The sequence below is a fragment of the Eschrichtius robustus genome, chromosome 16 (assembly GCF_028021215.1).
Source record: "Eschrichtius robustus isolate mEscRob2 chromosome 16, mEscRob2.pri, whole genome shotgun sequence".
Classification (NCBI taxonomy): Eukaryota; Metazoa; Chordata; class Mammalia; order Artiodactyla; family Eschrichtiidae; genus Eschrichtius; species Eschrichtius robustus.
In genome coordinates this window covers 65,570,534-65,582,369 of record NC_090839.1, presented here as the reverse complement: position 1 = coordinate 65,582,369, position 11,836 = coordinate 65,570,534, and the positions used below count along the sequence as shown (strand labels likewise).

Here is an 11,836-nt window from a genome sequence, read left to right as displayed (position 1 = left end):
TTTCTCCTGGGGGTTCTTTTTTGTTACACATCCCCTCATGTTGGTTAGTGCTAGAGAGGCTGAGAACATCTGGGGATTTGGGATTGAGCTGCAGTGATGCATCAGGATGGGGTTTAGTGGGATACTTTTATGTGGTTCTCATTCATTTCCATGAATTGTTAAGTGACTCTAAGCTACCCGTGAATGACTTATCCCTATGGCTTCCAGGAATACTCCTGCCACACTGTGCTGACTCATCTAGTATTTTGATCCAAAACAGCAGGGCCAGAGGTGGTATTGCAATGGGGACAGAAGAAATGCAGGTAACAGAGGAGAAATTAAGTTTGAAGTATATGGAGTCAGAAGCTAGTCTATGGGAAATTCTTCTAAAGCATACAGCTCATATATGAAACAAACTCATTAGAGCTTTTCCCAAATTTAGTGATAATCCTAAAAATTGACATGTCATTACTAATAATGAGTTGTGGAACTGAAAGTAAATTTTCTAAACCATCAAGAGCCGTATTAATTTTTCATCAACCATGCTAGAAAAAAAGTTAGAATTATTTATTTTCTCTATAGAAAGTATTTTTATCAAATTATTGTCATATGAAGACAGAGTATGCAGCCTGAACATGTAGGATAAAAATATTACAGAGGTGTTCGCTTCGGCAGCACATATACTAAAATTGGAAGGATACAGAGAGGATTAGCATGGCCGCTGCGCAAGGATGACACGCAAATTCGTGACGCATTCCATATTTTTTAGTGGGAAGCAGCCGCATAGCACAGGGAGATCAGCTCGGTGCTTTGTGACCACCTAGAGGGGTGGGATCGGAAGGGTGGGAGGGAGACTCAAGAGGGAGGAGATATGGGGATATATGTATGTGTATAGCTGATTCACTTTGTTATAAAGCAGAAACTAACACCATTGTGAAGCAATTATACTCCAATAAAGATGTTAAAAAAAAATTAGGTCCTGAAAGGCAGTTCGAATTTATTTCTAGCTTATTTCTGGTCACATACCAAGGATGTGAGAGACTGGACATAGGACAGGTAAGTTTTGAAAGGGGAATCAAGAAATCCCCATGCAGCACTATGGATCAGTCTGTATTAGTCTGCCTGGACTGATATAACAAAAAAATCATGGCTTAAACAACAGAAATTTATTTACTCACAGTTCTGGAAACTGGCAAGTCCAAAATCAAGGTACTGGCCAATTCAGTTTCTGTTGAGGGCTCTCTTCCTGAATTGCAGTTGGCAGTCTTCTTGCTGTGTCCTCACCTGGTGGGGAGGGAGATCTCTAGTGTTTCTTCATCTTCTTATAAGGGCACCAGCTCTATCCGATTAAGACCCCACCCCTATGACCTCATTTAACCTTTATCACCTCCTCACAGGCCTTATCTCCAAATACAGTCACATTGGGGCTGAGGGCCTCAACATATAAATTTGTAGGGGGCACAGACATCCAGTCCCTAACCCAGTCCTTATAGGGTCTAGAGGTAGCACATGTGGGCCCTGCTCAGTCTTTTGGCTCCAGCATGGTGGGAAAAGTATGGCTCTGGAGCCAGGCTGGCAGTTTGAATCCTGGCTCCTCTGTGTCTAACTGTGTGACCTCTGGCAAGTTCCTTAAGCTATTTGTGCCATAGTTTTCTTATCTGTAAAATGAAGCTGATAACTATATCTGACTCATAAGGTCATTAAGAAGATTAAAGAAGTGAATGCAGGTAAAGAGCTCGGAAGAGTAACTGGAGCATAGGCACCCAATAAATTCTCTTTAAACCTTGGAAGATCCAGCAGGACATTCATTACTCTGACAACTTATAGCAGTGTTCCCCAAAGTGTGGTCAACTGTCTAGGTCTGGGCCTGGAAATATGCATTTTAGTGCACTCCCAAAATGACGTGAACGTAGGCTTACATTGGAGAATCATCAGCTTACCTGTTAAGGGAGGTTGGTTAAATCTGTGGGGTTCACCGGCACTTTCTTCATTTGGTTCTCAAATACAAAGAGTTTCTTTCTTCCACGGGGTTGAGAGAAATCAATGTCAAGAAGAGAGGGCCCCCTTGCTGCTCTGGACAGTGGACATCCAGTGCCCTCTAGGCTGTGTCCTTCAACAGCTGGCCATTTGGGGTCATGTGATCTGCATGAAAATGGAAACAGCCAAGCTGATGTGTTTAGACATGGAGTGAGGATGGTTGGGATGAATTTTTCACTTGTCATCTGATCGAGTCAGCATTGTGGGGACCCTAGCAGCAACTGTCTCCCTTATTGGAGATGATGCCATTGGGAAGGCAAGGAGGGCTGTGGCTGAAGCCCTCCTGCTAGACTCAGTGGGTGGTGTCTGAATGTGCCCCCTGCCCCATGATCACACTCGGTCTTTCTAAAAAGAAAAAATAGTTATTTTATGTTATGATGATTTGCCCTGTCACAAATCCAGAAACAGCAAAATTAAAATGATCAAATCAATAAACAGTATTTAGTAAGAGTTTATTGTGCATACAAGAACAGTTCATGAATGGGGAGCTTTCAAATTTAAAACGGATATGAAGCTCAGGGGCATGACATTACAGGATGGCTTATAAAGTGAAAACAAGGAAGTTGTTTAACCTTTACAGTGATTGGTTATTACAATGGAGATTTCCAGATGGCAGGGAATTGGTTAAAAGTGATTATCTTATTCCCTCACCATAGGAAAGATGTGGTTTAAGGGTATAAACTTGCAGCTAGTAGATAAATAAGTTCTGGAGATCTAATGCACAGCATAGTGATTACAGATAATGATATTGTAAGATAGACATCAAAATGGCTAAGAAACTAGAACTTAATTATTCCCACCACAAAAAAGAAATGATAATAATGTGATGTGATAGAGGTGTTGGCTAAATCTACAATGACAATCATACTATTGTGATATATAAATGCATCAAATTAACATGTCATAAACCTTAAACTTACACAATGTTATATGTCAAATATATTTCAATAAAGAAATAAATTTAATAGACTCACAGACATAGAAAACACACTTACGGTTACCAAAGGGGAAAGGCAAGGGGAAAGATAAATTAGGAATTTGGGAATAACAGATACACACTACCATATATAAAATAAACAACAAGGATCTATTGTATAGCACAGGGAACTATATCCAATATCTTATAGGTAATAACCTATAATGGGAAAGAATCTGAAAAAGAATATATATATATACACACATACATACATATACATATACATACATATATATATATATATATATATATATATATATATATATATATATATATATATATTTACAACTGAATCACTTTGCTGTACTCCTGAAACTAACACAACATTTTAAATCAACTATACTTCAATTTTTTTAAGTGAATTAAAAACAAGAAATTTTAAAACGTGATTATCTTGTACAAATTTTAGGAAGATGACCTAAGTTTCTTTTGATTTTCAGAGGCATTTACAAGATACAACCTAAGTTAAGTTTCACTTCTGTTCATGAAATAAGATAGATTTAGTTTGGCTTAAATGATTTTTGTCTGTTTAGGGAATTTTCAAGTCTGGTCTCCATTTTGTGTTGAACAGCCCCAAAAGGAAACAAGCCTTTGGTTTCCTCCAGAAGCAAACCCAGGATCAGGAATTTGAGTGTAAAGAGTTTACCTGGGAGGTAGTTGCTGGACATGCCAGGTTGGGGAAGGAGAGCAGAGGGGAATGAGATGGGGAAGAGAAGAAAGCAAGTTACTAATGTGGGTAGCTGTGCCTTTGTTCTCTGAGGAACTCTGGGAGCCCATATAAATAAGCGCCCCGGAAAGATTCTACCAGAGGAACAAGGAAGATGGGGCATTTATTTCCCAGTTTCCTGTCCATCATTGGTTGGAGATTGATCTAGGGGGCATTTACTTTCCAGCATTTCTGGCCTGCCTCTCATGAGGACAAGTCTTGCTCTCATGGGCTGAAAAAGTAGCAAGTATTCATAGTTGGGCATGTAGAGGTGAGTTCTGACACCTCTACATGCCCAAAATTTACTCAATGAATGTCATTACTTGTAAAACAACAGATTTTCAAAATACATTCAAGAAAAGGATTTAAGTTCACGTTTTCACCTATGGAAAAGAGGAACTGTGCTTACCTATAAGGCTCTGTCTGAATTTCTAAAAAAATGCCACAGACAGAAAGGAGTTTCCCTTAGAACTTGTGCCCCTCCCAACCCTTCCCGTATTGGAAAATGCCTAACAATTAATTGTTGCAAAAACAACCCCTGTTACTGTCAATAACTTTGGGCAGGTTACTGACAGTGTCTGCTACACTTCGAAGCGTTGGCAAAATGACTGCCCCTGCTTTACAGGTGTGAAAATGATAATGTGGGTTGAGCATGTCCTGGGCCCACTGCAAATATCCTCTATGTCGTCACTACTCCAGGTGTGGTCCAGGGACCAGCAGAGTCCGCATCCCCTGGAGGCTTCCCAGAAATGCAGAAGCTCAGGGCCCGCCCACACCTGCCGAGCCAGAGCCTGAATTTTAACCAGATTCCCAGGCCTTCCAGATGCACACAGGCACCCTCCTCATTTCTGTGCTGGAAAACCATGGCCACACCTAGCTGGACTGTCAGGCAGCACTGAAGAATTGGGGAGCGCCAATGGAAGGCCAGAAAGCCACATTCCTGGAAGGGACCAGAGGCAACAGAGCCAGGAGTGATGTAGCAACTTGACCAGGATGTTAGAGATGAGAACATAAGTGGGCTGGTCCCTGGAGCACATGTGAAGCATGGCTGGGGCCTCACAGAAATAACTAAGGGAGATCTCCGGGGAGGGGAAGGGCATGTAGTTCTTTGCTGGGGACAAAGGGCCATTGCAGTTTAAGTGTTTATGCTAATTTGGCTCCATTTGTGGTCAAGCCAGGTGAAACCTGGGTCATTTCGGATATATCTGTGCATGTTTCTGTACTAGATTGTGAGCACCTAGAAGGAAGGAGCTGGGTCTTGTATGACTTTAATCTCAGTATCTGGTGCACAAAATTGGTACTTAAATGATACTTGCTGAATGGCCCGGTGAACTCCATTCATTAATTTATTCATTCATTCTTTGATTTAACAAATAATTAGCAGATATAATATTGTCCAGGCACTGTGTTAGAGCTGAGTTAACACTGGTGAATAAACCACATTGTTAGGTGCCCTTGAGAAGCCTATAGTCTAGTGAGGGATGGACAAGCGCATAAAATTAATATATAATTGGAAATTATGAAAATTGTCTGTGCTACGTAATGATAGGGATAAATGAGGAGGGAGGATGCAGGATGCCCTCAGACAGCGTACCAGGAAAACCCCCTTTGAGGATTGATGTTTAAGCCAAGAACTGAAGAATGAGAAGGCTCGAGCCATGGTAAGGCGGAAGAGCCTTCTAAGCAGCCATCACAGCACGTGCAAAGCCCCTGAGGCAAGAATCAATGGAATGGGGTTTCTCTGGTGGCGTAGTAGTTAAGAATCTGCCTGCCAATGCAGGGGACACGGGTTCAAGCCCTGGTCCGGGAAGATCCCACATGCTGTGGAACAACTAAGCCCATGCGAGCCATAAACTACTGAGCCTGTGCGCCTAGAGCCCGTGCTGTGCAACAAGAGAAGCCACCACAATGAGAGGCCCACGCGCTGCAACGAAGAGTAGCCCCCACCTGCTGCAACTAGAGAAAGCCTGCGTGCAGCAACGAAGACCCAATGCAGCCAAAAACAATAAATACAATAAAATAAATAAATTTTAAAAAAAGAATTGCATTAAAAAAATTTTAAAACAAAGAATCAATGGAGTGGTACATGATTTATAAGAAATAGAACCCATACCCTATATTGCTGCTTGCTGAATAGCCACCCTGTTTAGGCAACAGAAACCCTGAAGGAAGAGTCAAGTCTGTCTGAGACAAACCAGGTTCTGCTGTGAGCCCTTGGGGTTGATTTGGTTTGTGCTCCTAATAAAAGGAGAGTCATCCATTTGGAAAATCCAGGCACCACAGAGTTTGAGTTTGTATGAGATGTTAGCATTTGAGGGCTCAACATAAAATCCTATGTTATAAAGGCTTCTACTTTGTTACACTTTCCCCCGCTCTTGATCATGGAAGAGAAAGTATGAGTCATTCGATTTGGGATGTGTCAGGGTTACATTTCAGGGCCATGTTCCAAATAGAAAGGAATATTTTTTTCTGAATATAATGAAAAAGTTCTAGCTCTGCTGTTACTATTTATGTGACCCTGAACCTGTTACCTCAACTTCCCACACCTGGTTTCTTCCTCTCTAAAACAGTCTTCCTGAGGCCCATGGTGTTTATGAGAACGGGTCCAGTTTCGTGCAGTAAGTAAGCATTTCTGAGCACCTAACAGTAACTCATTTGACAAATGTGTTGATTCCTTCTCTGTATGTTCTAAGCACTGTGTCAAGCTCCAGAGATTGAACAATAGAGCAAAACAGAAACATCCCAACTTCTAAGAGTTCATGGTCTCCCAGGAAAGACAGGCTTAAAGTGTAGCAGATGTGAATTTAAAACCAAAAGGTGAGTATTATATATAAAATAAATAAACAACAAGGATTTACTGTATAGCACAAGAAACTGTATTCAGTATCTTGTAATAAGCTATTATGGAAAAGAATCTGAAAAAAGAATACATATATCACTTTGCTGTATACCTGAAACTAACACAATATTGCAAATCAACTCTACTTAAGTAAAAAAAAAAAAAAAAGTAAACTATAAAAAAGAAAAGTGAGGGTGCAAGAAATAGCAAAGATATTTATCCTCTGTAAATCAAGTGACATCTCAAGTCCCAGTTGTGTCTGGTTGGCAAGTAATTCAGTCTCGGGCATTACTAGAGCTCCGTCTCTTAACGTGGAACTTGACAGAGGACCTTGGTTTCATCCTGGGAGGCTCTTAGCGGGAAACTTAGCTATGCCTGGCCCAGACTCCTGAGCCCTAGAAATGGTGAGATAATAAATGTGTGTTGTTTTAAGCCCCTAGATTTGTGGTCATTTTGCAGGCGTAGAACATGAATACAGAGGTGCCTCCACCCTTCCCTTGGCCTCCCCTGATTTCTGTGAGTGCCCTAGTGGGCAAGCCTTCAGGTTCCTGCTGTGGTTTCCACGGCACCTAAGAAACAGGCATTCTTGCTGACCGGGAGCCTAGATGTTGGGATCCAGCCCCTCTTTGGTGCACCAGACCTCCAAGTCCTTGTGCCGAACATCTGTCCCCACCATCCATCCTCGCTCTGGGGGAATCTCTTGTCTCACAGCTAGACCCCTAAGCTACGCTCCGCTCTCACCTTTTCCCTGCTGGGACGATGCCAGAATGGCTTAGGGTCTCATAAGATGCAGAGAAAAAACAGATTCTCATTTTGCTTTAAAATGACGTGGAAGAAAGTGTCCTATAGACTCCTTGGGATTAGTGTTGGGGGGTGGGGGGAGGGAGTATGGAAAGCAAAGCATGGCTATTTCTCCTTTGTTCCCACCCTTGTACAGCAGTGACAATGAAACACAAATGTCTTAATATATTTTCCTACCAAACTAGTGATGACAATATACTGTTTCAAGTGCTGTAATAGGAGAAGCACACAGTGCAAGAGGAGCACATAACAGGGGCCATTGGCATTTCCTACTGAGCCTTAAGGAAGATTGTTGGGCTGCACCCAGCAGGCTGCAAGCCCTGTACTTGCCCAGATTCAGGACTGAAGAAAGAGCTCAGAGTCAGTGACAGAGAGATCAGTGGTTTAACCGATGGGGGGATTTTACATGTCTGAAGCAAGGTCCTGAAGTGACGCCCCACTGTGTACGGCAGACGGTGGGCAGGACATGGTGGGAGGTTACCAGATATAGGGGAAATTGACGTCAGGCTGGCTCATCCTTTACCAGGGAAACTGGCAGAGGGGCATGCCCCTCTCCACCGCTTTGATAAGCTATCATGGTGGAAATGTTCTGACCTAAAGGTCAGAACAGTCACTAGCTGGGGTGGGGGTAAGTATGTAGGGAGGTCGGTCATGTGAGTAGGGCGTAGGTAAAGCAGACGCTGGTCGAGCAGGGGATGTACAGAGAGCAAGAGAACAGTCATCTTAGGTGGCCTGATCATACAAAGATTTACTGGTGGAAGTGAAATTTAGACTGAGAGCCAAAGGATGAGAAAGAGTTAACCAGGTGAAAGGGTAGTGGGGTAGGGGTGGGGAGGTGGAAGGAAAGAATGTGTTATTGACTCAAAGCCAAGCAAGACATGGCACATTTAAAGAATGAAAGAACAGAGCATGTAACGGAGAGAAGGGGCTGGGGCCTGGGGGGATATGTCTGGATAAATAAGGAGGGAGGAAAAGCCATGCAAACCCATTATTTATGTATCAGTCAGCTTTTGCTGTCATAATTCTGCATAACAGAAACCTCCCAAACTCACTGGGCTATAAAAACAAGCATTTCGGTTTTGCTTTTGGGTCTCTGGAGAGGTAGTGGCATTTCTGGGTTTGACTAGAATCATCTGGTTTGAATCTAGGCTGGGCATTGGGTTGACGCCACCTGTTTCCTCATTCTCTTTGGACCAGTGACTACATGAGGCATGTTTTTCTCATGGCAGATGGCAGATATGCAACAAGGCGAGAGGAAACATGTAATGTTTCTTAGGGCCTCAGCTGGGAACTGGCACAATGGCAGTTCCATTCAAGTTCCATTGGTCCAGGCAGGTCACCTGGCCAGTCCAAAATCAATGGGACAGGGAAGGTGGCAGGGGGTTCCCTTTGCCCGCAGAGGGACAGATGCAATGCAGAGGCCCATGGTAAAGGGCAGTGTTGTTTAATTTCTAACTCAGGGAGGGAAGAAAGAAGTGGGAACAATAGCCCAACTTGTCATCCTAGGGATAATAGAGACCCATGCCAGAGTTACAAGGAGAGCTGTGAATAAAATGATCAGATGAGCAAAACATTGTGCTAATATGAACAGCCACCACTTTCAAGGGTCGTGAGCGGTACAGCACTCCCTCCGTGATTCTTGGTCCCACTCAGTCACCTGAATCCCGAAGCTGGCCTGCCTGTTCCCAGAGAGTCACACAGTCTTTCATAAACTGTTGCCCCTTCCTTCAGCTGTGGTCCTTAATAGGACTAACAATAAACAAGAGAGTCCTATTGGAATACTCAATGTGGATGTCCAACACCGTCCCCTTCTGCCATCCCCTCCTGCCCCAAATCCCTGCAAATGACCAAAACAATATTACTAAAAGGGAACCTTCATAACATCATTGGAAAACAGAAAGAGAGGGACATTACTGGACCAGAAACAATGAGAAATCCCTATGAAGAAGTAGATAGGATCTGATCGAAGGAAGGAAAATCAGTGGGAGACTTGGGAACAGGACTGGCTACAGAATTTGCAGGGCCCATTGCAAAGTGAAAATGCTGGGCCCGGGAAAATGATTCAGAATTTCAAGATGGCAACACCAGAGAATTAAAACACGTCCGGAGGCCTTCTAAGTGCACAGCCCATCAAGAAGAAGAAAGATTCCTTTCTCTTTCCTGGCAAGGACTCAGCCAGTGAAAAGCCATGGACACTGCACAGGTCACATGCCCATGAAGTCGGACTGCTGGGGGCAGTGGATACCATGAGCACGAGGGGGTTGGGAGCAACAATTATGGGGATTGGTTTGGAATCAGGGTTAGAACGAGGGCAGTTGGTTAGTTTAGGGCCTGTCCTCTCCCAGGCCTGAAACCCTCCACTTGTTCCCATCAATGGGCAGAATTGGTTCTTCCAGGCTGGGGTGCTGTCTTCATTGGCCAGGACTGCTGTGACAATGAACCACAAACTGGGTAGCTTAGACAACAGAAATGTATTGTCTCCCAGCTCTGGAAGCCAGAAGTCAGAAATCATGGTGTCAGCAGGGTTGGTTCCTTCTGAAGGCTGTGAGGGAAGCCTGTCGCATGCCTCTTCTCTAGCTTCTAGAGGTTTGGTGGCAATCTTTGGTGTTCCTTGGCTTGTGTAGGTGCATCACTCCAATCTCTGCTTTCAGCTTCATGTGATGTACTGCCCGTGTGCATGCCTCTGTGTCCAAATTTCCACTTTTTGTAACACACCACTCACACTGGATTAGGGAACCGTCCTACTCCAGTATGACCTTATCTTAACTAATTATATCTGCAATGACCCTATTTCTAAATAAGGTCATATTCTACTCAATATTTTGTAATACCTATAAAAGAACCTGAAAGAGAATGTATATTCTTCGCTGTACACATGAAACTAACACAACACTGTAAATCAACTATACTTCAATTTTAAAAAAAAGGGCACCTTCTAAAGCACAGGGGGTTAGGAATCCAACATATGAATTTGACCAGGGACACAATTCAGCCCATAACAGGTAAATAATGAGTGCTTGAGCCACAGGGGCAGGGTCATGCCCTGGTACAGACTCCTTCACTCTTAGGAGACTAAGAGGCAGGAAAACCACAACACTGCACACCTCACCTGGCTGCACGATGCTCCTCTCCCCCACAATCACAGGCAGCAGATGGCCGTGAACAGACAGCAGCAAACAAGGGCCATCAAACACTGGGGGCAAAACAAATGTCAGGGAATAGGATAGTTGCTCATAAAGAATATCATTTGATTAAACCGCATCACCTATCCAAAACAGATGGACTTTTCATAATCTCCTGACAGTCCTGAAATGTTACCTTAATTACCCAACAGGTGCAGTCATCTCTTATGCTACCTTACCTGCTGCAGTCAGGTTACAGAGTTTAGAAACGTTATGGCTTGGCTTTTTGGGTTATCGAAGATCAGAGGTTGTTAACTTTGGCTACACACTAGAGTCACCTGGGGGGCTTTGAAAATACTGATGCCTGGGTCCCACGATTTAACCGGTCTGGGGGTACAACCTGGGCACTGAGATTTTTTTCTTTTGAAAGCTCTCAGGTGATTACATTGTGCAGGGAAGGTTGACAACCACTGGTTTGGAACTCTCCCAGAACCCAGCCATCTCATTAAATGTAATGATGCATATTGATTGCAGATGGCATGGCGTGGGTTTGTTGGGGGTTGTTTTTTGTTTGTTGCTTCCAAATGCAATGCATCAGTATCTCTATTCTTTAACTCTGCAATGCCATGTGCTCTATTTTCTTTTCTTCAGCCTAACTTCTTTCAGTTGCTAAGAAGCCAAATCTTTGCTGTATGGAGTTTGACTTTTGCTTACAAAAGTGGCACCTCAGCTGGAAAGTGAGGCTGTGGCAGTACAGTGAACTGTACTAAAATGAAATTGAACAGATAATAGGTTTGCATTTAGTGCAATGTATGATAAGGAGCAATAATATGGGCCATAGAGTCTTTTCTTCCAAGGATGCAGGTTGGTCTCGCTTACTCTGTTTAGCAGAAAACATTGGTCTATGGCCTCAGTGAATCTCCCTCCCTCTCCCTCTCATATTCTCTTCCTTTTACTCTCTCTCTCTCTCACTAACTCTCTCTCCATTCTCTCTTTTATTCTCATCCTCTTTCTCCTCTCTTATGTTTCTTTCCATGTTTTCTCTCTCTTCCCCTTTCTCTCCTCAAAATTCTTGCTTTCACAGATTTCACAGGTTAGGGTAGAGGAAGTGCAGATTCAATAGCCAAAATGCTATGAGAATCATGGCATTCTCTGTGCAAACCCTACAATCTTCTGGGACATCTCCTATTGCTTCTTGTAAAAGATGTGAGGAGAAACTACACAGCCAAGAGAACTAAGCTAGGTCTCTAGCTTCTGTTTCCCTCAACCCATGAAGTCTTTCTCTCCCAAAGTCTTCTCTCTCCAATCTGCTATGTCACCGTGTTTGCTGGTCCCAGAAACTACCTGGGGAAGTTGGCTATACAAATGTGGGAAAT

The 11,836-nt window shown here is 43.3% G+C and overlaps 1 non-coding gene across 1 annotated transcript; it reads left to right on the top strand.

Annotated features, from left to right (window-relative positions):
* Positions 1-638: 638 nt before the first annotated feature.
* LOC137750817 (U6 spliceosomal RNA) lies at positions 639-745 on the top strand. Its single transcript, XR_011070599.1, has one exon. It is a non-coding gene; the product is annotated as a U6 spliceosomal RNA (small nuclear RNA).
* The last annotated feature ends 11,091 nt before the right edge of the window (positions 746-11,836 follow it).